Source organism: Chlorocebus sabaeus, chromosome 8, assembly GCF_047675955.1.
Source record: "Chlorocebus sabaeus isolate Y175 chromosome 8, mChlSab1.0.hap1, whole genome shotgun sequence".
Taxonomy (NCBI): domain Eukaryota; kingdom Metazoa; phylum Chordata; class Mammalia; order Primates; family Cercopithecidae; genus Chlorocebus; species Chlorocebus sabaeus.
In genome coordinates, this window is record NC_132911.1 from 85,574,139 (window position 1) to 85,601,446 (window position 27,308).

General features: G+C 39.4%; 1 pseudogene; it reads right to left on the reverse strand.

Moving 5' to 3' along the window:
- Positions 1 to 4,970: 4,970 nt before the first annotated feature.
- Positions 4,971 to 24,871, reverse strand: LOC103237042 (sodium/bile acid cotransporter 5-like; annotated as a pseudogene).
- Between the last annotated feature and the right edge of the window lie 2,437 nt (positions 24,872 to 27,308).

The following is a 27,308-nucleotide window of genomic DNA, read 5'->3' on the forward strand; positions in this document are numbered from 1 at the left end:
CAGTCTGGCAAGTGAATGCATAACAGTCACATCTACTGAACAGGGAGTAACAAAAAAAGAGTCAAGTTTGGGATGTGGGAAAGAGGTTGGAAAATTAAGAGTTCAATTAGCAGAGAGAGGAGGCCTTCATGAAATCAAAAGAAGATGTCAATTATGCAGCTGAATAGACGGATCCTGAGCTCAGAAGAGAGGTTTGACCTGCAGATACAAACATGTAAGTTACTTGAGTAGACAGCAACTGAGGGCCTGAGTCTGGACTTCACTGGATAAGCATGATTGATAGATAATTGTGTAGGAATATCATCCCACAAAATCAGCATGATCTAACAGTAATAGACCGGGGAAACCCACTGAGGCCTGTCTGTTCAGGTTCTTCTCGGTTCCCCTTTGCAGCATTCCTTCCTCCTGGGTATGGAGCAGGGCCCTGTCCGAAATGGGAGTCTTATGACTTACAATCAGACAAGATAGGCCAGAGAATTTATTTATAGCCAGCTACAAGACAGAAAGGTAGGGGAAGATCCCTACCTTGGGGAGAAAAAGCAGCAGATGAAAGGAGGGCAGAAGAAGGTCAAAGAGAGAAATTCATTTTTCTGGGGGCTGCAGTGCCCCACATTATAACAGAAAACTGTAACAAGGGCTTATGGGGGTTATGAGCCAGTAATGGTTGGTGAAAACATATATGTATATGTGTATACATATATGTAATACATTTATTCTGATATACACATATATATCATATCACAAGTACATTTCTTGATGTAAAGGGGCCGTATTTACTCACTTTCATTTTCCCAAATCCATAAACACCTGAACTGTTTCCTGCTGTTTCTGTCCTGGTCACACCCTTCCCAGCATGGGAGCCAGGCCATCTTCCTCTGGCCACCTGTCCCCAGCAGTGCGACTGGCACTGCCCCATCTCTTAGGGTGACTACCTGTAAGTGATCTCTCTGCCATCTGTGGGCCACCTGTCCCTAGCAGCGCGACTGGCACTGCCAGTCATCCGGGCACTGCCCCACCACTTACGGTGACTACCTGAGCCTAGGATGCACCAAGTTTCTCTCAACTTTTCAGAGTAGGGAAAATGAAAACAGGCAATGATTCCACAGAAGCTGCCATAGGGGTTAAGTGCGGTGTCTGCGAACCGCTACCCCAACGTCAGGACTGTTTCTGGTCATCCCAGGGCAGTTCCAGATAACGTGGCAGGCAGGGGTCACCCAAATGCAGCCTCCACCCCAGGGACTGACTGTGCACCGCAGACCGCCCTGCAGAGGGAAGCACCAGCCGAACCCGGAGAGGGTGGCGAGTGGGGCAGGGAAAACAGGGGTCTCACTTCGAGTCGAAGGGCGTCCTGCTAGCTGGGTGCCTGGTGCTACCCGGCCCCAGTGCTTTGGGAGGCAGAGGGGCTGCCCGGGACCGAAAGGTCCCCGCTTCCTAAGCCCATCAATGAGGGGGCGTGGTTGCTTTGCTGGGCCCCGCCCGGAGCTGTGCCCTGCGAGGCTCTGCCAGGCCTGGCCCGGGTCTTCACCAGCGCAGGAGACTCAGATCTGGCCTTTTCTTTCTCAGTTCTGGTTCTTCTAACTTCTTTTCTCCTGCTTGCCCTTTCTTCTCTAAATCTTTTTAAAATTCAATTCCTTTTTGTTTTTCTCTTTTCTTCTTTACTCTTCCATTTGCTCACCTTTTCCCATTTCTCTTTCTTTATCGTTTCTCTCATTTTTCCATAGTAACATTTTGACAAAACACAAATTGGAGATATGACTTCGGTTGAGCAGCTTTTATTTGCCAAAGCAATACCTGGTAAACTTATAGTAATTATAAAAAAAAAAAAAAAAAAAAAAAAAAAAAAAAAACCAGGAGCCAGAACTGCCTTTTTCCTCAATGATGTATTTAGATACGATCTATCGAGGACTTACTATGCTTTCAGCAATTGTGTTTTGATATGCATTATTTTTGTTAAATGTTGCCTGAGGTACGTATAATTACCTTCATCATACAGATGAAGAAACTGAGGCTCAGAGAAGGTAAATGATTTGTCCTCACACAGGTCACCGGTCACACAGCAAAAGCAGAGCAGTGAAACACACTGACTCCAAAGTGTTGGGGCTCAGAAAACGACACCCCAAAATGAAGGCCTCAGAAGCAGCCTCACAGAAAAAAAGTTATTTGACCCCTCTTGCTTTCCTGTGTCTGGCCCCACATTCTCCCTCAAGGCTTGCCTTAGAAACTGGGATTCTTCTTCCCCAAGGCAGGTCCTAGAAACTCAAAAATAGTATTCTAATCCCCACAACTTTTTGTGTAAAAACAGACCATAAAGAAATTATCCAACCCACTTTTTCTGATTGTAGGTCTCAAGACCCTCATTCCAGAGAGGGTCTTGCCCAATGCACAGAAGGAAGGAACGCACCGGGGAGAGGCCAAATAAAATCTGAACGGACAGGCTTTGCTGGGTTTCCCCACTCAGTCTATTAGCATTACATTATATACTTTTGGTCCAATCCTGTTTCTGAGCAGCTGGGTATATTTTGCTTGAACCTAAACATAAAAATGGACTGTTCCCCTGTGTCTTGCGTCTTCATTCTGAAGGCTCCCATGTCACTTAAAACTATGATCAAATAAATTTGTATCCTTCTCTCCAATTAATCTTTCTTTTGTCAGTTGATTTTCAGCAAACATTCAGAGAACAAAGGGGAAATTTTCCCTTTGGTCCTGCAAAAGTCTGCACGCAGCAAATGTACGGCACAAGGAGGTAGCATTATATGAGGTACAAGGACTGGTTTATGGTCCTTAAAATGTTTCCTCTTCTTGAAGGGGCAGCATCATGGTACATACATCATCATCACGCAAAAACTGTTGCACAGATCTAAGATGTCCCAGCCACAGCAGGACCAGAAAAGTGAGCTATTTGGCTCCTTACTTAGGAAGTGATTGTTTTTCTGCATTTAATCAAAGAACAAGATGTTGTCACAATCATGTTGCCAATGAAACACTTCCCAGAGATGAATGATATGAACTGTGGACCCAATTCCCACACCCCACAAAGAGCAAGAAACTTGTCTTAATTGTCTACAGAATGATGCCTTAGGTATCTGGTTTGGATATCTCTATTTGCCTATTAAATGATTTTTTTTTTATTTTTTAAAGACAAGCCTTCAGAAACTAGCTATTTCGTTCTTCATTGTCAATCATCTTAAAAATCTTGCCAACTGCATGATGACAAGTGTTAATTCATAACTAAATAAAATTTTCCAGGCTTTTGCAGAAATGTCATCCATCATCTTTTAACCTTTTTAAATGAATGTGGTCCCACTGATTTGGCAAAGCCGTTAAAATCAGTATAACCAATTTGAAGCAAGAGAGATTAAATATTACCTATCTTATTCCTTCGAATGATAACATTTCAAGCTACCTGTGTCAGGTGAGCAAGAAGCCTAGTTTTTTTCTAGAGACCTTAGCATCTGCCTCACAATTGTTCTCAAGTAACCTAGATTTTTTCAGTCCAAAGAGGCCATTCTGCTTCCAAATGCCTGCTGAAAGTGAAATGCGGCCGGGCGCGGTGGCTCAAGCCTGCAATCCTAGCATTTTGGGAGGCTGAGACCGACGGATCACGAGGTCAGGAGATCGAGACCATCCTGGCTAACACAGTGAAACCCCGTCTCTACTAAAAAATACAAAAAACTAGCCGGGCAAGGTGGCGGGCGCCTGTAGTCCCAGCTACTTGGGAGGCTGAGGCAGGAGAATGGCGTGAACCCGGGAGGCGGAGCTTGCAGTGAGCTGAGATCCGGCCACTGCACTCCAGCCTGGGTGACAGAGCGAGACTCCGTCTCAAAAACAAAAACAAAAAAAAGAAAGAAAGTTAAATGCAAAATCTGCCGGTACACAGGGAAGTCTCAGTGTTCAGATTTGATTGTGGCAAAGCTGCAAACTGGCCTCACAAATCCAAGTGATCTTTGGTCCAATGTTGTGAAAGTAGTTCAGAAAGCTGCAGAGACCTCAGTACAGGATGCGTTACCCCTGAGTTCCCAAAGGGGCAATGTTTAAAACTCTGGTCCAATCTGCAGCCACTGTTCCTAACCCTAAGAACATCTGCTGTGCCCAGGTGTCATCGGGGGCAGGGACCAGCAGCACAAACTCTGCTTCCTGGCATGGTGTCCAGCTCCTCACTCTTCCGACCTTCCCTAAGGGAAGTTCCCTCTTGGAGGCCTTTGGTATCCTTTCTTGTCAGCTGACTCCCATGAGAGAGGTTGTAATTACGCTGAACCTCAGAATGAAAGGCAGGTGAGATCCAATGCCCCTGACACCTCCCCAGACAGCTGAGTGTACACAAGAGAGTTCTAGGGAAGGGTGGCCTTTGTGAAGCCACAAGAAGGTCTGTTATCCTTTCCCAAAGGCAAGGATGACAGTGCTTACTTGCCCTGTATTTGCATAATAAAGAGAGTCCACCACAGAAATGAGTGGGCAATTTCCCTCCCCAGAAATCACGGGCATCTTGCCAACTGCACTTAGTCTTTGGAGTTGACTTCTTTTAAATGACCTCTCTCTTCATTAAAACAAGTTTTAGTTTCTACATGCCAAGATATTCTCAGTTAATAGTTAATGATTTAAGTGGACTCTCACCTAATATAATTATATATACACCATGGCAGCTGGTCAGGGGTGGAGTGTCCAGGATAGCTAATAAGATCTTACATTTTGCTACCAAAATAATATCATATTCACATTGTACTCCATAAAACATTCTCAAACCAACAGAACTGAAAAGTTACCTCCTTCCTCTGATCTCCTGTGTAGCATTCTACTGTTGGAAGCACTCATTGGATGCTTAACATTTATGGTGTTGAGTATATACACACATGTATTCTTCCTCACCCCATGTCAACGTTTTTATTAGATCATAAGTGGATTATGAATGGACATCATTTTAGTTATTCTTTGACTCTCCCACAGTGCATGAGTAGGAATTCAGCAATGCTTTGTTAGGCTTGGCAATTTCTTTTTCTCTTATCTTCTAAGATAAGGGTACAGCCTTTCTTAGCCTTGTAAGACCAAAAGGAACAGTAACATTTCACATCCAGAACACATGGCTCCTGTAAAAGGAGCCACAGAGGCTAAGTTTGCCTTGGACTTGGAAAAGACAGCTGAATAATGGCAAGGGCTAAGAAACTATTTAACAACCAACTGTCAATAGCAACAGTCAAGAAGACACAGCATACAAACTTTAGCAAAAAAATGCCCAAATGAGAAATGTGAAGCAGGAACTAAGAGACTCAACAAAAGCACTTCTAGGTTATCTGTTTTTAGAAACATTAATCGAACTCTGAAAGTCAAATAAATCCCTATGAACATTAAAATAAAACTCAGAGGTCTAATTATTCTAAGAAGTTTGCTCTTTCAGGTATTCTACGCTTGATGACTATTTCAACTGATACTGATAAAGTATGAAAAGGAGTGTTGACACAATTTTAGAAACAGGGATATGAAATGTACCTGACAACCCTAATATATTACTGTATATATAAAATTGACAGGCATCGTGATCAGGGGCAATAATGTTAGTGTGTAAGTCATCAAAATGGCCAGCATGAAAGTTCCATGTAGAAGCAGAGCAGAGACAGCCCCCACACCTCCTGGGCACGTGCAGTTCATTACAAATCCAAAAGCTTGTGCCTCAGGCAATGCCACAATCTGAGACAAAAGAAATCCACAAAATGGCATTAAACAAACAAACAAACAACAAAAAAAAACTGTGTTAACTTTCCCAAGAATTACTGGCAAAGCTCTCTTTCGTGCTGTTTGAACCACCTGTAATTCAATCTTACAACTAAATGTAGATTTGTTCAATAGTATTAGTGGTAATATAAGCATTAGGATATTTCTATCAATAGGCATTGATGCCTGGAGAAGACTGTCCTTTTGTTTGAGCACTTTGACTTTCACATTCTTGATTTCTTCAATGAGTCTTTCTTGCCTACCTTCAGAATCCCAGAGTTGAATAGTCACATTTGTTTCTCCTTCTTCATCTGTCACCAGATTTATGGTAAAGTTTATAACATATGATATCTTCTTGGTCAAATAAAGAGTTTAGCACATCTATAAAAGAGAGATAGTACAAAACTGGATTTAAAAAACAAAGTCTAGCTCTATGCTGCTTATAAGAGACATCCTAAAACAAAACAACATAGAAAAGTTGAATATAAAGGGATAAAAACAAGACATGATAGTGAAATATTCACCAAAAAACCTAGTGAAATGATATTATTATAATTCAAAATAGGATTTAAGGCAACATTCATAAAAAGCATGTAACAATACAGAAATTCTATGCACCTGATAACATACTACTCTGCAAAACCATTAGAATTATAAGAAAAAAATGAATAAAACCACACAATAGTGTGAGATTTTAACACATCTGTCTCAAAAACTGATAGATCAAGCTGACCAAAAATTAGTTAAGTACACACACACACACAAGCAAGCACACACACACAAATATGTGCATATATGTGGACAGAGGGGGACTGCAAATGATAAAGCAAACAGGGCAAAGGTAAATAATTGGTGCATTTGGGTAAAGTCTATGGAAAAGTTATATGTACTATGTTTGGAACTTGCCTGTGTTTTAAATTGTGTCAAAACAAAGATCATAAAAAATCACATCCAAATAAGTAAATTAAAAACAGTAAGTTCCCATCCTATGTGAGGAATTGGAAAAAGAACATCAGAGATAATCTTTTTAAAAAGCAGAGAGAAGGAGATAATACAAGAGCAGAAATTGACCAGGCACAGTAGTTCATGCCTGTAATCCCAACACTTTGGGAGGCCAAGGCGGGTGGATCACCTGAGGTCAGGAGTTCGAGACCAGCCTGGCCCACACGGTGAAACCCTGTCTCTACAAAAAATACAAAAATTAGCCAATCATGATGGCAAGTGCGTGTAATCCCAGCTGCTCAGGAGACCGAGGTGGGAGAATCGCTTGAACTCGGGAGGTAGAGGTTGCAGTGAGCTGGGATTGTACCACTGTAGTCCAGCCTGGATGACAGAGTGAGACTCCATCTCAAAAAAAAAAAAAAAAAAAAAAAAAAAGAAAAAGAAAAAGAAAAAAGAAAAAAAAAGGTAGAAATTAATGAAACAGAAACAATGAAACAATAGGGGAATAAAAGTGATACATGTTTCTTTGAAAAGACAGACAAAAAATAAAGATAAACCTCTAACTATACTGTTTAAAGGGAAATAAAGAAAAGTACAAATGAAAATTGTTAAAAATGAAATGGAATGGCTAAAGATACAATAGAGATTTGGGAATATAAGAGAATAACTTGAACAACTTTATAACATCTTTATAATGGACAGAGAACACATGTATTTACATTAAATAGCAATTTTGAATCAATTAGTACTTGCAGGGTAGAAAGTTTACTCAAAGAGATAATAACAGAGAACTTTTTAAACCTAGAGAGCAGTATCAATATTCAAGTACAATAAAGTTTGTACAATAAAGTTTTAGAACACCAAGCAGATTTAACCTAAGTAAGACTACCTGAAGGCATTTAATAATCAGATTCCCAATGGTGAACGATAACAAAAGGATCCAAAAAGCGGTAACAGGAAAGAAACAAATAACATACAATGCAGCTCTAATACATCTGGTAATAGACTTCTCAGTGAAAATCTTACAGTCCAGGAGAGAGAACCATGACATATGTAAAGTGCTGAAGGAAAAAAACTTTTATCCTAGAAAATTATATCCAACAAAAATATCATTCAAACATAAAAAAGAAATAAAGGCTTTCTCAGACAAGAGAAGGCTGAGGGATTTCACCAATACCAGACCTGTCCTACAAGAAATGCTAAAGAGAGCTCTTCAATATGAAAGAAAAGGATATTAGCGAGAAATAAATCATTGAAGGTACCTAACTCAATGGTAATAGTAAATACACAGACAACTACAGGATATCATAACACTAATTATTGTGTACAAACTACTCATATGATGAGCAGGAAGACTAAGACATGAACCTATCAAAAATAGTACATACAGAAACTTCTCAAGACATATACAGTATAATAGAAATAGAAAATAAAAAAAAAGTGGGGAGATAAAGTATAGAGTTTTTATTAGTTTTTTCTTTGCTTGTTAGTTTGATTGTTTTTGCAATTGGAGTTATGTTGTCATCAGCTTAAGATAATGGGTTATAAGATGTCACTTGAGGCCAGGTGCGGTGGCTCACATCTTTAATCCCGGTTGGGAGGCCAATGGGGGTGGATCACCTGAGGTCAGGAGTTCAAGACCAGCCTGGCCAACATAGTGAAACCCTGTCTGTACTAAAAATACAAAAAATTAGCCAGGTTTGATGGCGGGCGCCTGTAATCCCAGCTACTCGGGAGGCTGAGGCAGAAGAATTACTTGAACCTGGGAGACAGAGTTTGCAGTTACCTAAGTTCGCACCACGGCACTCCAACTCGGGCAACAAGAGAGAAACTCCATCTCAAAAAGAAAAAAAAGATGTTATTTGCAAGTCTCATGGTATTTAAATTAAAACAAAAAACTACAACAGTTACACAAAAAATAAAAAGCAACAAATTAAAATATCCACCAAAGAAAATCACTTTCATAAAAAGGAAGACAAGAAAGAAGGAAGTAATGAAGAGAAGACCACGAAACAACCAGAAAATAAATAAGAAGCTAACAGTATTAAATCTTTACCTATCAATAATAACATGGAATATAAATGGACTAAATTCTCCAACCAAAACACAGAGACTGGCTAAATGGATTTAAAAATCAAGCCTTGATCAGGCACAGTGGCTCACGCCTATAATCGCAGCACTTTGGGAGGCCAAGTCAGGCAGATCACCTGAGGTCGGGAGTTTGAGACCAGCCTAACCAACATGGAGAAACCCTGTCTCTACTAAAAATACAAAATTTGCCAGGCATGGTGGCACATGCCTGTAATCCCAGCTACTCGGGAGGCTGAGGCAGGAGAATAGTTTGAACGCAGGAGGCAGGGGTTGCAGTGAGCTGAGATCACACCATTGCACTCCAGTCTAGGCAACAAGAGCAAAATTCCATCTCAAAAAAAAAAAAAAAAAAAGCCTCAGTAGTCTATTGCGTGTACGAAGCACACTTCACCTATAAAGACATAAATACACTGAAAATGAAAAGATGGGAAAAAAATATTCCATTCAAATGGAAACCAAAAAAAAGGAACAGGAGTACCCATACTTATATCAGATAAAATAGATTTCTGAAAAAAAAAACCAAAAAACAGACAGACAAGGAAGGTCTTTATATAATGATAAAGGGATCAGTTTAGCAAGAGGATATAACAATTCTAAACATATATGCACCACACACTGAGGGTATATATTTATATATATATAAAACTAGATTTACAGGGAGAGATAGACTCCAACAATAATAGCTGGAGATTTCAACACCCCACTAGCAGCATTGGACATATCTTCCTGAGAGAAAATCAGCAAAGAAACATTGGACTTAATCTGTACTATAGAATAAATAGAACTAATAGCTATTTACAGGACGTTTCATTAAACAGCTGCAGCATACACATTCTTCCCCTCAGCACATGGATCATTCTCAAGGTTAGATCATATGTTAGCTAACAAAAGAAGTCTTAAAAATTTTTTTAATTGAAATTAAGTCAAGTATCTGCTCTGTCCACGATGGAATAAAACTAGAAATCAATAACAAGAAGAATTTTTGGAAACTATAGAAACACACAGAAATGAAACAATATGCTCCCAGATGGCCAGTGGGTCAATAAAGAGATTAAGAAGGAAATTTAAAAATTTCCTGACACAAATGATAATGGAAGCACAACATACCAAACTTTGTGGGATACAGTAAAAGGACTAAAAGAGGAAAGTTTAGAACTATAAGTGCCTACATAAAAAAGTAGAAGAACTTCAAAAAAAAAAAAAAAAACAACAAAAAACACACACACAACCTAACCCATCTTAAAAACTAGAAAAGCAAGTGTAAACCAAACCCAAAATTAGTAGAAGAAAAGAAATAATAAAGATCAGAGCAGAAAGAAATGAAATTAAAATGAAGAAAGCAATACAAAAGATTAATGAAACAAAAAGTTGCTTTTTGGCAACAAAATCAATAAACCTTCAGCCACACTAAGAATAAAAAGAGAGAAAACCCAAATAAATAAAATCCCAGATGTAAAAGGAGATATTACAACAGATACTGCAGAAATTCAAAGGATTGTTAGAGACTACTACAAGCAAATATATGCCAATAAATTGGAAAACCTGGAAGAAATTGGTAAATTATTAGATGCATATAACCTGCCAAGATTAAACCATGAAGAAATCCAAAATCTGAATAAGACCTATGACAAGTAATGAGATTGAAGTCATAATAAAAAGTCTCCCATCAAAGAAAAGTCCCAGGACCTGATGGCTTCACTGCTGAATGTTACCAAACATTTAAAGAAGAACTAATACCAATCCTACTCAAACTACTCTAAAAATGGCCAATATTAACCATTATATCAAAACCAGACAAAGACACATCAGAAAAAGAAAACAATAGGTCAATATCTCTGATTAATATTGATGCAAAAATCCTCAACAAAATACTAGCAAACTGAATTCAACAACACATTAAAAGGATTATTCATCATGACCAAGTAGGATTTATCATAAGGATACAAGGATGGTTCAGTATACACACATCATTCAATGTGATAAATCATATCAACACAATGAAGGACAAAAATCATATGATCATTTTAATTGATGCTGAAAGGCATTTGATAAAACTCAACAATAGGCACCTACATCAAAAAAGTGAAAAAACTTCCAATAAACAACCTAACAATGTATCTTAAAGTAGAAAACCTAGTTCATGATAAAAACCCTCAAAAACTGGGTACACAAGGAACATACCTCAACACAAGAAAAGTCATATACAACAGACCCACAGCTAGTATCAGTCTGAATGAGGAGATCTGAAACAAGGATGCCCACTTTCACCACTATTATTCAATATAGTACTGGAAGTCCTAGCTAGACCAATCAGATAAGAGAAATAAATAAAGGGCATCCAAATTGGAAAGAAAGATGTCAAATTATCTTTATTTGCAGATGATATGAACTTATATTTGGAAAAACCTAAAGACTCCACCAAAAAACTACTCGAACTGATAGGCAAATTCAGTAAAGTTTGAGGATACAAAATCAATATACAATAATCAGTAGCATTCCTATATGACAATAGCAAACAATCTGAAAAAGAAATCAAGAAAGTAATTCCATGTATAATAGCTACAAATAAAATAAAATACCTAGGAATAAATATTATCAAAGATGAGGACAAATATAATCAAAGATGAGGACAATCTCTCCATGAAAACTATCAATGAAAGAAATTGAAGAGGACACAAAAAATGGAAAAATATTCCATGTTCATGAATTGGAAGAAACAATATTATTAAAACGTCCATGCTACACAGAACAATCTACAAATTCAGTGCAATCCCTATCAAAATATCAAAAACATTCTTCACAGAAATAGAAAAAAATCCTCTAAAATTAGTATGGAACCACAAAAGACCCAGAATAGCCAAAGCAATCCTTTGCAAAAATAGCAAAACTAGGGAATCACTTTACCTGCAAATTACTTACAGAGCTATAGTAACCAAAACAGCATGGTACTGGCATAAAAACACACACATAGAGCAATGGAACAGAAAGGAGCCAAGAAATAAATCCATATATCTACATAGAAATCATTTTCGAGAAAGGTGCCAAAAATATATATTAGGGAAAGAACAGTCTCATCAATAAACGGTGCCTAGAAAACTATATCCATATTCAGAAGAATGAAACTAGATCCCTATCTCTTTCCACATACAAAAATCAAATCAGGCCAGGCACGGTGGCTAATGCCTGTAATTCCGACACTTCAGGATGCTGAAGTGGATGGATCACAAGAGGCCAGGAGTTTGACACTAGCCTGGCCAACATGGTGAAACCCCATCTCAACTAAAAATACAAAAAATTAACCAGGTGTGTTTGTGTGCCACTGTAATCCCAGTGATGGGGTGGCTTAGGCAGGAGAATCACTTGAACCCAGGAAGCAGAGGCTGCAGTGAGTCGAGATCACACCATTGCCCTCCAGCCTGGGCAACAGAACAAGACTCTGCCTAAAAAAAGAAAAACAAAATCAAATCAAAGTGGATTAAAGATGTAAATCTGAGACCTCAAGCTGTGAAACTGATAACAGAAAACACTGGAAGGACTCTCTAGGAAATTGGTTTAGGCAATGATTTCTTGAGTAATACCCTATAAGCACAGGCAACTAAAGCAAAAATTGACAAATGGGATCACATCAAGTTAGAAAGCTTCTGCCCAGCAAAGGAAGCAATCAACAAAGTGAAGAGACAGCACACAGAATGGGAGAAAATATTTGCAAACTATTCACCTGACAAGAGATTAATAACCTGAATATATAAGAAGTTCAAACAACTCAAGAGGAAAAAAAAATCTAATAATCCTATTTTTTAAATGGCCAAAAGATCTGAAAAGACATTTTTCAAAAGAAGATATACAAATGGCAACCGGGTATATAAAAGGTGCTCAATATCATTGATTATCAAACAAATGCAAATCAAAACTACAATAGGATACCATCTTCACCCACTTGTATACTTTTATCCAAAAGACAGGCAATAACAAATGCTGGCAAGGATGTGGAGAGGAGGCAACCCTGTACAGTGTTGGTGGGAATGTAAATTATTAATACAGCCACTATGGCGAACGGTATGGAGCTTCCCCAAAACACTAAAATAGAGCTACCAAATGATCCAACAATCTGACTGCTAGGCATATACCCAAAAGAAAGGAAATCAGCATATTGAAGCAATATCTTCTCTCTTAGATTTATTGAAGTTTGGAAGCAAATTATGTGTACATCAACAGACAAATGGATAAAGAAAATGCAGTACAAATACACAATGGAGTATGATTCAGCCATACAAAAGAATAAGATCCTGTCATTTGTAAGAACTAGAGGACATGGATGGAACTAGAGGACATTATGTTAAGTGAAATAAGCCAGGCACAGAAAGACAAACTTCACATATTCTTACTCATTTGTGGGCACTAATAGTTAAAATAATTGAACTCATGGAGATAGAGAGCAGAATGATGGCTGGGAAGGGTAGAGGGGAGGTAGGGGGAGTGGGGATGGTACAAAAATATAGTTTGATAGAGTAAATAAGATCTAATATTTGATATCACAATAGGGTTAATTCAGTCAACAATAATTTATAGTATATTTTCAAATAACTAAAAGTGTATCACTGGAATGTTCTTAACACAAAGAAATGATAAGTGAGGTAATAAATGTCCCACTTACCCTGATGTGATTATTATGCATTGTATGCCTGCATCAAAACATTTCCTGTACCCTGTACATGTATATATGAACTATATACCCTTAAAAATTAAAAATTAAAAAATTTAAACATTTCAAAATGAGAAATATAAGTCCAGAAAACATTTATTATAATAATATATGAGTTATTTTCACAATATTACACTAGCAGCAGTTGTCACTTTTCCAGATGGCCTTTCTTTGTTTCTCTGCCATACTCTCTTGTTTGTGCAAAGACCAATCTAGCACCCAACACTGTCAAAGCTAAATAAAGGTTTGTTGAATGAAAAAAAAAAAAAAAAAAAAAAAAGAATATACCAGGTAGTTCCTCAAATTTATTTGACCATGGAGGTAATGTTTTACCAGCTTCTGTCTAGAGAGCCTAATTCTTAACAGAACATATTTAGGGAAATATTGGCTTATAGTATTAAAAACATAATTCAACAAGTAATTATTGAGCATGAATTATATTCTAGCCCTATGGTAATCATTCCATGCTTATAGAAAAGTAGGCTAAAGTCCTCATTTCAAGTAGTTTGCAGGTTCTTGGGAAATAATACGAAATATATAGCAAGTCACAGCGGTTTACACAGAATATAAATTAGCATTTGCCTGAGACAAAATTATTATTTAATATTCAATATAGATTCTGACACACTCAATTCAAGTGTCTGTTTTGGTGACCAGTCACAATTTCAGTTTTAAGGATGTAAAATATTTAGTAGAGGAGAAGAATCCTTTCAGTCTAAAGTGTTCCCCAATGAAATTTGAAAGAAACAAATGTTATCTCAGTCGATTCACACCTTTAATTTTACTGTTTTCTCCTCCCACAGAAGTGAATAAAACAACTGCCTGACTAAAGAGGAGGTATCTTGGCGGGGCGCGGTGGCTCAAGCCTGTAATCCCAGCACTTTGGGACGCCGAGACGGGCGGATCACGAGGTCAGGAGATCGAGACCATCCTGGCTAACACAGTGAAACCCCGTCTCTACTAAAAAATACAAAAAAACTAGCTGGGCGAGGTGGTTGGCCCCTGTAGTCCCAGCTACTTGGGAGGCTGAGGCAGGAGAATGGCGTGAACCCGGGAGGCGGAGCTTGCAGTGAGCTGAGATCCGGCCACTGCACTCCAGCCTGGGCAACAGAGCAAGACTCCGTCTCAAAGGTATCTTATGGTTTAAATGATTAAAGATCCACTACCAAAATAGGGAAAAAAAATAATCTCTGGAAACAAGTTTCAAATTAAAAATAGGTATTTTGGACTTTTTATTTCTGAGGTTTTTTTCAGCCACATCACAAATGTTTAGATTGACAAATATGATCCAAGTAAAATCATCACATAACGATCCCCTTAAAACAAATGTCATTTTGATGCAATTAATTTTTGATTATTCTTTGGCACCTGCTAAGCTTCTTTCAAATGAAAAACTAGACTCTTGCTGGCACGTTACTGGTGTAATGTCCTCAAATATGTTAATATTATTCATGATTTTGTTCTTAAGTACATTTTAACTGAATTATCTTGAGTTAGGATATAAACAAAATGACTTTGACAAATGTTTGAAAAAGAAATTGATGTAATTTCTTTAATGCTTATTCTTCTATTACAAAGTTTGAGGAACTATAATAATCACATTTTGATCATTTCTTTTCGATACTATTTACTTTTTATCTGAGACCATTTAATCATCTGCCTAAATCAAAATGTACAGGATAGGTCATTAGGTCTGCATGTTGTTTCATTAATCATCATTTTAACGCAGCTTCAGCCGTGCTTGGAAAAGACTGACTAGTTAAGTAATATACGCCCTCTAGTGGATGAAGATGGAGAAGAAAGTATTTGCGTCTTAGGGCTAGTGAGTTCAATTTCTGAGCACTAATTCTGTTTTCTAGCTTGGTTTCCCAAAAAATGTAACACTTTGAGGCAAGGCATGGTGGCTGATGCCTGCAATCTCAGTACTTTGAAAGTCTGAGGCAGGAGAATCGCTTGAGGTTAGGAGTTCCAGACCAACCTGCGCAACATAGCAAGACCCCATCTATACCAAAAATTAAAAAATTAGCCAGGTGTAGTGGCACATGCCAGTAGTCCCAGCTACTTGGGAGGCTGAGACAAGAGGATTGCTGGAGCCCAGAAGGTTGAGGCTGCAGTGAGCCATGATCCTATCACTCACTACACTCCAGCCTGGGCTACAGAGTGAGACCACAATCTCAAAGAAGAAGAAGGAGAAGGAGAAGAAGAGGAAGAGGAAGGAGGAGGAGGAGGAGGAGGAGGAGGAGGAGGAGAAGGAGAGAAGAAGAAGAAGAAACACTTTGTTATGTTAAATTTACAAAGGCTCCATCAAGGAGTGTATGGATTTTCCTTGTGGTTTAATTTCATCTCCATTGTTGTCTTTTTGTGCCATCACGGTTCTCTTCATCTTTGAAGTCAGTCAGCCAACACATATTTATTGGATGCCTGCCATGTCTCACGCATAGATCTACGCACTTGGGATGTAGCAGTGAGTGAACAAAACAATTCAAAATCCTGTAATCGTAAAATTTAAAACAATATAAGATAATGATCATTGTGTGGTTCCTACATACCAGACCACATACTTAGTTATTTACAATTATTATTGAACTGAGGAGGAGGAGGAGAAGGAGGAGGAGGAGGAGGAGGAAGAGGAAGAGGAAGAAAACTGAGGGGCTAAGACACTTGCCAAAGATCACACAGAAAATCTGAGCCTTGTGGCCTTGTTTTGATTTTTATTATAGTATTTTAAAAATTTTCCCCTGCAGCTAAAATGTATGCTCTATGAGGGCAGGGATGGTGTCTACTTGTTCATCACCATAACACTGGGACCTGAAGCCTGCCACTGGGTTCTCCAGAAATACCTGGTTAAATGACTTAAGGATAATGAAATAAATGAGCAGAGAGTTGAACTCTGGATTAACTGACACCAAAACCCTTCTCACCAATGTCTCCACTGCCTGCATTAGTGTCCAGAAAACAGGAAGCAACCCCTTACTGGATGGCTCGATTGAATTATTTCAGAGCTATATATCAGTAGGCAAAGAAAATGAGTCTAAAATGAGCAAAATCTGGTTCTTTAGAAGATTTAAAAATCTTTGGCCAGGCCAGGTGGCTCATGCCTATAATCCCAGCACTTCGGGAGGCCGAGGTGGGCGGATCACCTGAGGTCAGGAGTTGGAGACCAGCCTGACCAACATGGGGAAACTCTTTCTCTACTAAAAATACAAAATTAGCTGGGCGTAGGGGTGCATGCCTGTAATCCCAGCTACTCGGGAAGATGAGGGAGGAGAATCGTTTGAACCCGGGAGGCAGAGGTTGCAGTGAGCCAAGATCGCGCCATTGCACTCCAGCCTGGGCAACAAGAGTGAAACTCCGTCTCAAAAAAAAAGAAAAAGAAAAAGAAAAATCTTTAAGCATAATGTCCTTTGCCAATTCTCCAGAGTTTTACCACTAGAGAAAACAGGAAGAAGCCAAAGTGCCTTCACCCATGAAGGAACGTATTCCCCTTAAAGGCCATTCATGCTCTCGGGCTGGAGAGTGCAGTGGGACAGAATTGAGCTTCCCTTTCACTTGCTGAGAAGCCGGCTGTGAGTAGACTCTCAGGCCAGTATAAATGGGTTCATTTCCATGGTAATATTTTGTTATGTATTTTATAGTAGTTATTTCCTCAATCACTATATGCTCTATACCATTATTTGCCAGTAACCTAGTGACTTAAGAGTATGATAGCTGTCATTCAGATTTATTAACTTTTCTTTGTATGTTTGAAAGTCATTAGGGGTGTACTGGCTTAAGCTAATAGCAGATTAGTAAATATTGAAAGAGTCATCTTGCCATTTGAAGTGTTTTCTGGCTAGAATAAATGTTTGTTCAGGTTGTAGCCCTACCCAGGTAATCACCAGGTAAAAATACAGGATCAACTTCTAGTGCTGGAATAAGCAGGAAAAATTACTAGGTGCAGGAATGGGTTTTATGGTGGATCTCTCTTAACCTATTATTTAGGTTTATATTTTAAAGGGGAATTATCTATGCCTACTCCTATTACACTGGACAGAGTAAAACAAACCAAAAGGAGGAAACAGAACAGAGGTTATTTCAGGACAACAGTTATAAAAATAAAACCAAACAGGGTGATCCCAAATATCACAAATCGGGAGGCCTAGCCTGTCATCCAAACTTCATTAAAATCACAGGGGTGGTTCTCCTCTCCTTGTTAAGTCTTTTCTGTATGAGGAGTTTTGAAAGATAAATTTGCCAATTGATTCCTTGCAGTTCTTCCTTCATGTCACCTGATTGTTTTCTCCATAGTCCAATTGTGCTCTTAACTGATAACCAGCATCTTAGGTCAAGATATCGGGTCTTGGTAGGTTTAAATGCTTTCACTCACTTTGTGTGTGTGTGTGTGTGTGTGTGTGTGTGTGTGTGATGGAGTCTCTGTTGCTCAGGCTAGAGTGCAGAGGTGGGATCTTGGCTCACTGCAAGGTCCACCTCCCAGTTCAAGCAATTTTCTTGCCTCAGCCTCCTGAGTAGCTGGGATTATAGGCACCTGCCACCATGGTCAGCTAATTTTTTGTATTTTTAGTAGAGATGGGGTTTCACCATGTAGGCCAGGTCTGGAACTCCTGACCTCAGGTGATCTGTCCACCTCGGCCTCCCAAAGTGCTGGGATTATAGGAATGAGCCACTGTGCCCAGCCTCAGTCACTATTTTTATTTTATACATAACAACTTCCTTGACAAGCCTTTCTTCAAGCAGATGGATCCACACTAAGATCCTCTAAGGAGGATTTTTTTTACCTCTGATCTCATCCTTTGCATTTCTGCAATCACCTCTTTTCCCATAGTGTCAACTATCACCTCAGCAGAAAATCTCATTCTTCCTAATTCTCCCTTCCCAAACTCAGGTGGTGATTCCAGCTGCCCTCTGGGCATCTCTAATTGGACTTCCTACTGTTGCTCGAAGCTCAACATGCCCCCAAAAGAACTCATCCCCAAATCTGCTTCTGTGTCACTGTCTCCCTAATCTTTGCCAAAATCCCATGGATGATATCTCCACCAAGAGTTTTGGATCTTTCCCCATCCTGTGAGTTTCTGCTGCCCACAGTCAGGTTTCCGTCACTCATTCTTTCTTGGACTATCGTAAGTCTTTTAACTGGCTTCAGTCATTTCCAAATATACTCCTGTCTGCATGCTGCTATTCAACAATCTCTAAATCCTGTGTGCCAGCTGCCATCAATCTTTCCACTTCTCCACAGTCTTGAACAGTCCCTTGGCAAATTAGAAACTCTTCAGCCCAGCTTAGCATCCAAGACCCTGCACAACAGGTCCCTCCCGAGAGTTGCTTAGATTTACCGTGCATGTCCCTTAAATCGGAGTTCTCACCCTTCCCTAAACTAACCAGTCCTTCTCTGTCTCCCAGGGTTTTCTCCTGATGTTTCCCCTTCATGGTATGCCAATCCCCCTCCAGCTTTCCAGATTTCATCCATTCTTTATGGCCTTAAATTCAAAAACCAACTTTTCCATGAAGTATTTCCAATTCCTCCTGAAAGTTTTCCTTACAAATCTTTTTGGTTTTGTCTTGTTTTGAGACAGGGTCTCACTCTGTTGCCCAGGGTGGACTACAGTGGTGAGATCACAGCTCACTGCAGCCTCCACTTTGCAGTCTCAGGCAATTCTCCTGCTTAGCATCCTGAGTAGCTGGGACCACAGGCATGTACCACCACACCTGGTTAATTTTAAAAACTATTTGTAGAAACAGGTGCCTCCCTGTGTTGCCTAGGCTAGTCTCAAACTCCTGGGCTCAATCAATCCTCCTACCTCTGCCTCTCAAAGTGCTGGGATTACAGGTATGAACCACCACACTGGCACCTCCAAATCTTTATAATTGGTCTTATTCCATCAAACTTGCCTTATATTCTTCTTCTTAGTATTGTAGCTAATTATATTAAATCATGTATATTAACTGCCAGGTGCTCACTAAATGCTGCTCTTATTAACTATCATTATCCAAAAAGAGAGCACTCAGCCTTCCCATCTCTAGACCCCTTCAGTGCCCTTGCCCATACCTCCAGAAAACAGGTGCTCCGAAGTTTGGTTGAACTGAAGGACCTTGTCTTTAGGTGGGTTCCTTTGCTTAATACTTATCTCAGAATTTAGAAGCCGTTTGACAAGCACCGTGCTGACTGACGGAGCACTAAAGGATATCCCCCATTAGATTAATCAGGCTCTAGGCTTTCAGCTGGACCAAAATAGCCCAATTCTTACCCAATTATTATAAAGCTGTTCTTGGTATGGTGAAGCCCAGCCAACAGTGTTTCAGAACACATGGAACCATGTTACAAGCAAGTATCCAAAAAAGTGAAAACCCAGCAAATGCAGTGACACCCAACCTTTTCCATCCTAAATTCCTAAGGCAGAAAGTGGCATCGGGCTACATCCCCTAAGGTCTCCCTGAGGTCAGCTGAGAGGTCTCAAATTTTGATTTCACTGGAGCTTCTTCATGGTAATGACTGGGGAGAGTAATACAAGATAAGAAGATCTGGTTTACCTGGCCTGGCCGTAACACATGACCACTTGTCAGATAGATATATCAAATAGTCTTTCTATGTGGTATTGAGGCAGGAAAATAGGGGCTGGAGGGAGGGAATGTAAGGCCAGTTCACACTCCAGCTATAACAGGAAATATCCTCTCCATAGGGCATATGCCTAAATGACTTTGTAAGTTTACTTTATCCTCTCCATTTACATAGGGCTTATGGCAAGTAACAAAGGGAATTATCTCGGCAGTATTTAAACTCCCAAAATTCTGTAACAGGGCCTTTGAGCCCCTGTGCTCAGGCCCGCTTCCACGCTGTGGAGTATACTTTCATTTTTACCTAAGACCCTCCATTCTTTCCTTGCTTTGTTTGTGCATTTTGTCCAATTCTTTGTTCAAGATGCCAAGAACCTGGACACCCTCTACCGTTAACAGTGTAATTCTCCAGCTCAACCCCATTATGGTGATTCTCACAGGCAGGGTGGTTGTAGTACAGATAGAAAAATGGAAAGTGAATTTCCTTTTATGGAAACATATCAAAACAATCTAGGGGAGGCCTTCACTCTCAGGAATTCTCAGAATTACTCTCTAAAGCTGTTGTAAATTAATGCCTTCATAGGGATTAGCTAGTAGGTAACAAAGAAAACTAAGGTGGAAAGGTTTGTGGCCAAGCAAGAAAGGGCACAAAAGAAAGTAAGGATTTGTTTTATCATCCACATTACTGTTTCACATGAGCTTTCTAGCAAGTACATGTACCATGAATTGAATGAAGAGCAACAAGGAAATACAGTTGTTTCTTTTATTTATATTTTATTTTATTTGAGATGGAGTCTTCTCTGTTGCCCAGGCTGGAGTGCAGTGGCACAATCTCGGCTCACTGCAAGCTCTGCCTCCCTGGTTCACGCCATTCTCCTGCCTCAGCCTTCAAGTAGCTGGGATTATATGCGCCCGCCACCACGCCTGGCTAATTTTTTTTTTTTTGTCTTTTTAGTAGAAACAAGGTTTTGGGGACAGTGTCTCACTCTGTCACTCAGGCTTCAGTGCAGTGGTGCCATATAAGTCACTGTAACCTCCAACTCCTGGGCTCAAGCATGTTCTTTCCTCAGACTCCTTAGCTAGGACTACAGGTGCATGCTACCATACTCATCTAATTTTTAAAATTTCATATAGATGGGGTCTTACTATGCTGCCCAGGCTGGTCTCAAAATCCTGGCCTCAAGTGACCTTTCTGCCTCAGCATCCTAAAGTGCTGGCATTACAGGCAGGAGCCACTGAACTCAACCAACAGTTGCCTTTTGATGGAAAAGTAAAAAGTCATTCATTAGTCAACACACACAATAGTTTTCTAATTCACATATATGACTTTCTCTCATCTTCTTCCTCAAACACCACATACATACAATACATGCACACACACACATATGCGCGCACACACACACATGCACGACCTTCTCCAGGCTTGCCAAGGGTGCTTAGTCTGCACCAGTTGCCAAGAATAAGTTGTTCTCTACAGAAGCTGAGTATAATAACTATTTTTCTATTTGGCTATCTACCTGCCTGTTTCTGACCATGTCTCAAAAAAGACTTAAGATGGCTTATGTGGATATGTGATATGACAAGAACTTAAATTAGAAGTGAAATGAAAATAGAAATAAAAATAAACCAAAGGTAAACCCACAGCAGAAAGAGAAATAACTAAAAATCATGTTCCACACATCTGCTATCAGTGAACCACAAATTTGCCTCTAAGCTTTCCAGTGGCCAAGTTTGAAGAGAAGCCTAGTCAAGTATATAATTCCTCTCTATAAGAGAGATTCCCAAATTTTGTGTGCATCGGAATCACCTGAAGAGTTTATAAAACTAGAATCGCTAGGCCCCACTTACAGAATTTCAAATTCTGTAGATCTAGGATGCCATGCTGGAACTTATAATTTCCTCAAGTTCCCACTGATCTTTCAGGTAATAACAAATGAATCACTCAAGACAACAATAGTTATTTTTGATATTAAAATCATATAGGATTTTCTTCCAGGAAGTGACAAAGAGAACCTTGTAAGACACAATGAACAAACATAGAGATGATTTCAGAGGTCATGGGCTGTTGCTTACAATAAACAATAACTTTCAAGAGAGACTTTTACAGAGCTATTTAAAAGTGATTATGTTGAGATTTGGTGAAAGTGGGGCCAAGACAAAAGATATGTTTTACATGAAGTTTTTTATTTTATTTTATTTTATTTTTATTTTTTTTTACCAGTTTGTCTTGACCCAAGGTAGGAACTAAAAAGGACTTTATTTAATCTCATTATCTTTCTACCAAGCATAAACTTAAGAACCCCTTAGTAAATATGATAGCAAGGTATACAAGCTGCAGGGCCTTGGCAGCACTGTTTATCTAAAACTATAATGTGGTGTTGGAAGAATGCAATCTAGTTAATCATATCTTTAAAGTTTATTCTTCCTCAGGGTTTGAATTGTGATGGAGGGAGGAGGCAGAGAGAGGAATGGAAGGGACTGCGTTCATCACCACTATGGCAATTGCTCTTTGTGAAGACCTAAGTCTGTTTTTAGCGGGCCCAAATCATCTAAAGCAAGCTTGGCTATCCTGCCGCCCATAGGCTGCATGTGGCCCAGGATAGCTTTGAATGTGGACCAACACAAATTTGTAAACTTTCTTAAAACATTAAGACTTTCTTGCTTTTTTTGTTTAAGTTCATCAGCTATCATTTGTGTTAGTGTTACTGTATGTTATGTGTGGCCCAAGACAATTCTTCTTCCAATGTGGCCCAGGGAGGCCAAAAGATTGGACACCGCTGATACGTTCTCAATATGGTGAAGTTCTCAGTATACCTGAATTTTGCATGGTCACGTAAAGTTACATTCACTTTGATTTTAGAGCAGAATGGATAGAAATTTTATTATATTTTTCATATCTCATATCTGTCCCTTTGAATCTGAAGTGAATCTGCAAGACTTTGGGGTTCTTCATAGTTTGGCTTAAAAAAAAAAAAACAAATCAAGTACTAGATGGGCTGGTCTTTAGCTTTTCTGGGAAAGGGAAAAATTGGGGTGGTTCTAGGCAATCTATTATTTGCAGGCATGCATAAATTATGGTTGTCAAACCTGGGTACAAGATGGCATAAGAGAGGTGTCGTTAGGTATTGACACCTCAAGTATTCCACAAATATTTATAGAGGGTTTGTTATTAACCAAGCACTGCACCGGATGTTGAGAATGTAAGAATGAGCAAAGGAATGCCTCCATCCTCCATAGTGTTCACAGGACCATCTTTACCTACAAGAAGCAGTTATAACAAAGCAGGTAAGCTGTCTGAATGAAGAAATACAGAGCACTCAGGAGAGGAAATACATCCACACTTCAGTGGTCAAAGGATTCTTGCAGGAAACTAAAAGAAAGCTAAAACCAAATATGTGGGTAATATGTAAATAGATATTAAACATGTAAAGGTAGGTTAAGCCTGAGTTAAGATGAGGTTCGAGGGGGAAGGTAAGAGAGAGTAATACGATAAACAAAATAAAGGAAAATGAGCCAGCTTGTTGTGAAGGTTCATAAGCTAGAAGGCGTGCTGTGGAAGCTGAAAAAAATCCAATCTGACCTCTATGTATGTGAGGTTGGAGGTGCAAGGGATCAGAGACAAGGGGCGGGGACCAGATCATGAATAGCCTTCTAATCCAAATTAAGGAATTTAGACTTTATCCCAAGAAAACTGAGACACCATTAGGCTGGTGATCATGTATTTGCATTTAAAAAGATTACTTGAACCTCTACATCCCTCAAACCTGGCCAGGCCCGGTGGCTCATGCCTGTAACCCCAGGACTTTTCAGGCTGAGGCAGGAGGATTGTTTGAGACTAGGAGTTTGAGATCAGCCTGGGGAACACCGCAAGACCCAGTCTCTACAAAAAATTAAAAATTAGCCAGATGTTGTGGCACATGCCTATAGTCCCAGCTATTTGGGAGACTGAGCGGGGAAGGTCAATAGGTCAACTGAGTCTATCAATTAGAGGTTACAGTGAGCTATGATGGCACCACTGCACTCTAGCCTGAGCAACAGACCAAGACACAGTCATTCATTCATTCATACACACATACATAAAGTACTTTTTTAAAAAAAAAGAAAAAAAAATCCCCCACACCTCACCTTTATGTGTAAGCTCAGATGAGTGATGTTGCCAACTCTGAGGTAGCTGGATGAGTACTGCCACTTTGAGGTCAGGGATATGAAGGTATTTTACCAGTTACGAGAGACTAAATCAATGACAATGTTATTACACTGTTCCTCAATGTAAGTAATGCATACTTCTCTCATACTGTTTCTCACATACCCCACCTCCATTACTTCATCATCCAAGCAGTTTCTGAGGAAAAAGAACAGGAAAGTGGGCATACAGTAGCATCGAAGCGCCCCCTGCCTTGTATCCCTAGAGATATGACAAGCTCCCTGAAAGGTAAGCAGGTATTTGTAAAAGTTTTTATTAGTGAGTCAATTATTTAATAGGGATATTGACATATATTGGCAGAAAAGTGTTCTCAGGTGTGATAAGAATTTTGTTTTCTATATGTTTATGATTAATAAACATCTTTTAACAGCTGAACCTTTAAGACAACTGAAATCCAGGCCATAGTGTATCCAGGGCACCTATGGCTCTGCTGAAGGGAATGCTAGTTAACCCATGACCTGGAGTAATTTAATTTATGAAGAATTCTCTTGGTTTTAATACTATATTACTAAACTCAAATATTGGCTAATGAGGTTATTTGAAGAAAAAATAAAGTGTTTCAGAAATGGAAATGCTTCATATAATTCCCTGTGTGTAGTTTGCCATCTAGTGTTAATTTGTGGAAATAAAAAAGGCAGGTACAATAATTTCCGAGCAGGCTCATCAGGTGGCAAAGGCATGGCTTACAGCAACATTTCCATGTAAAGGTATCAAGTCATACTTTAAGACCCTCTGAGGTTTGTTGAGGTGGGTGAGTGGGTGAGTTGGCTACTTCTAAGAAATCAGTTACTCTTGGAAAACAAAATAATTATCAATCCTGGCTGCCTGATACTGTTACCCGAAAACTTGAAAAAAATATACAGATGGCCAGGCGACCCTCCAAACCTGGTCAGTCAGACCCACTCAGGAGGGACCCCAGCAGTGGACGGTCTGTGCGCTCCCCAGGTGGTTCCCATGTGCAGCTGGAGGGGGAGGATCCCTGGGCAGGGGGGTTAAGATTGCAGACCCTAGCTGTGTCACTGCAGGAGTGTCACCACTTACCTGTGTCACCCTAGCATGGAAATTGGGCTAATTAAACATGTGCTTCGGTACAATGAAGATAACATCTCCTGGTGTTATTGTGAGGTTTAATTATCATCATGAATATTTAGTGCTTAACACAACGCAAGGTACAGTGCACTCAACAAATGCTAAATATCATAAATGACATTTACTATCAAGGAAAATATTTTAAGAGCTATTTGGAGGAAGAAACTATCTAAGGGATATGAACATATTACATATGACATATTAGAATTTAGAACATACTACCTATGAAATATTCCCATTCTTCTTAAACAGGTAGCCTTGTGGGATTGAATGCTGATACCCAGCTCAATCTGAAGGGTGCCTCCTGAGATGCATGTTACTTCTTATCCAGTGCTGACCTAAAGTGATTCCCAATTATTTCCAATCTCTGTCTAGGGTGCCTCCTGAGATGCATGTTACTTCTTATCCAGTGCTGACCTAAAGTGATTCCCAATTATTTCCAATCTCTGTCTTTGGGTTCAAAATCTCCAATACCCTAGCAAATTTCATGTGTCTTCTTGAGTCAGATATCCTCTTCTGAAGTAAACAGAGAACAGAGTCACACCAACTACAGACATGGTAACAGTAAGCACAGCCTTTTGTTGGGAGCAATTCCCAGAGAAAGGAGAATCACTGTGACTTTATCTTCACAATTATAAAAAAATTAACCTACTATTACTGTAAGCTGTTCTGGGGAGAAGGAATATCACCAGAAAAGGTTCAGAGGTGGCCAGTGAAGAGCTAGTGGTCCAGTCTGACAGGAGTATTCAGTGGGAATGTTAGGTGGGGCCAAATGATAAAAAAAACTTGGCTATGAAAAATTGGATGTGAGGACTAGGGAAGGAGAAACATCAAATATATCAAATGCTAACTTGAAAGGGCAGAGAAAAATGAAAACAGTTGAGTAGCAGAAAATTCTGAGCAAAAATTCATTTGTTTTATTTGAGACATATTGAAATCAAGAAGAGGGCGGTCAGAAGGGAGCATCCAGGAAGGAGCTGGAGAGGCGGTGGCAGGGAAGGGGTGAAATTCAGAAAGAAATTATGGGCTGTAGGTCAATATTTGGGAGTCAGTAGAATGGATGCGATGATAGAAGTCATGGGGCATGCATGAGTTTCCCTAGAGTGACTTGATAGAAGAGAAACCACCAGCCCAGCCCGGTAGTGCAGGCTTTGTAATCCAGAACTTGGGAGGCCAAGTGGGGAGGATCCTTGAGCCCAGGAATTTGAGACCAGCCTCAGCAACACTCCATCTCTACAAAAAAAGATCTTGTTTAAATTAGCTGAGTATGGTGGCACTTGCCTGGAGGTCCAGCTACTCAGGAGGCTGAGGTGGGAGGAATGCTGGAACTCAGGAATTCAAGGTTGCAGTGAGCCATGATCAAGCCACTGTGCCCGTCTGGGCAACAGAGTGAGATTCTATGTCAAAAAAAAAAAGAAAAAGAAAAGAAAATCCATCTGTTACTGGTAGACTTTTGCATTGTTTACCGTTTAGGGCTAATAGAATGCTACTATGAAAATAGTTGTATGTGCCTTTTGGTGATATATGTGTGCATGTATGCTGAATAGGTGCAGAGGAATGAAGCTGCTGGATCCTATGATAAACAGATGATTAGCTTTAGTAGCTATCACCAGAGTTTCCTAAAGTAGTTATACCAATGAACATCCCTGGCAATAGCATATGATGTTGGGGGTTTATTTAGTTTACGTGTTCACTGGATTATTTGCTCTAGCCATTCTGATGTATGTAGTGGTATAAGATTGTTTTAATTTACATTTTTTTGATGACTATTAACATTGAACATTTTTACATTTGTTTATTGTTTGAATATATCATTTTGTGGAGTATGTAGTAAAATTATTTGCCTATTTTGTAATTGGATTTTTTTTTTTTTTTTTTTACTACATAGGAGTTATTTATAGCCTCAATATAATTTCTCAGATAAGACGTATTGCAAACTCTGTGGGTTGCCCTTCTGACTCTCTTAACGGTGTATTTTAATGATAAACCTATTAATGCAGCCCAATTTATCAGTCTTTCTTTAGGGTC